The following is a 569-nucleotide window of genomic DNA, read 5'->3' as shown; positions in this document are numbered from 1 at the left end:
CATCCATCCATCCATCCATCTACCCATCTACCTATCCATCCATCCATCCATTCATTCATCCATCCATCCATGCATCCATTTACCCATCTACCTATATCCATCCATCCATTCATTCATCCATCCATCTGCCCATCCAACCATCCACCCACCTATCCATTCACTCATCCATTCATCCATCCATCTGCCCATCCAACCATCCACCCATCCACCTGTCCGTCCATCCATCCACCTATCCATCCATCCATCCACTCCTCTATTCATCTATTCATCCATCCATCCAATCATCCATCTATCCATCCATCCATCCAATCATCCATCTATCCATCCATCCATTTATCCATCCATTATCCCTTAGTCTCCATCCATCCATCACCTTATCTATCCATCCATCCACTTCCACCATCCATCCATCTATCCTAGGACTAATTTTCCTGTCTGCATCTTCCCTCACTTCAGACAGCTGCAGGGCACCGGGTGCTAGATGGGGCATTGCACCCACAGAGAGGGACCTAGTGGTGTGTGAGCCCCTGGAGACGACAGGTGGCGGGCAGCCTGAGGGGGGCACCGGG

The 569-nt window shown here is 50.3% G+C and overlaps 1 protein-coding gene across 1 annotated transcript in view; it reads left to right on the top strand.

The window, feature by feature from the left end:
- Parvg (parvin, gamma) overlaps positions 1–569 on the top strand; it is a 32,663-nt gene that overhangs the window by 22,402 nt on the left and 9,692 nt on the right. The window lies entirely within an intron of this gene.

This window comes from Dipodomys ordii, unplaced genomic scaffold (assembly GCF_000151885.1).
Source record: "Dipodomys ordii isolate 6190 unplaced genomic scaffold, Dord_2.0 Scaffold211, whole genome shotgun sequence".
Classification (NCBI taxonomy): Eukaryota; Metazoa; Chordata; class Mammalia; order Rodentia; family Heteromyidae; genus Dipodomys; species Dipodomys ordii.
This window is presented reverse-complemented; position numbering and strand designations above follow the sequence as displayed.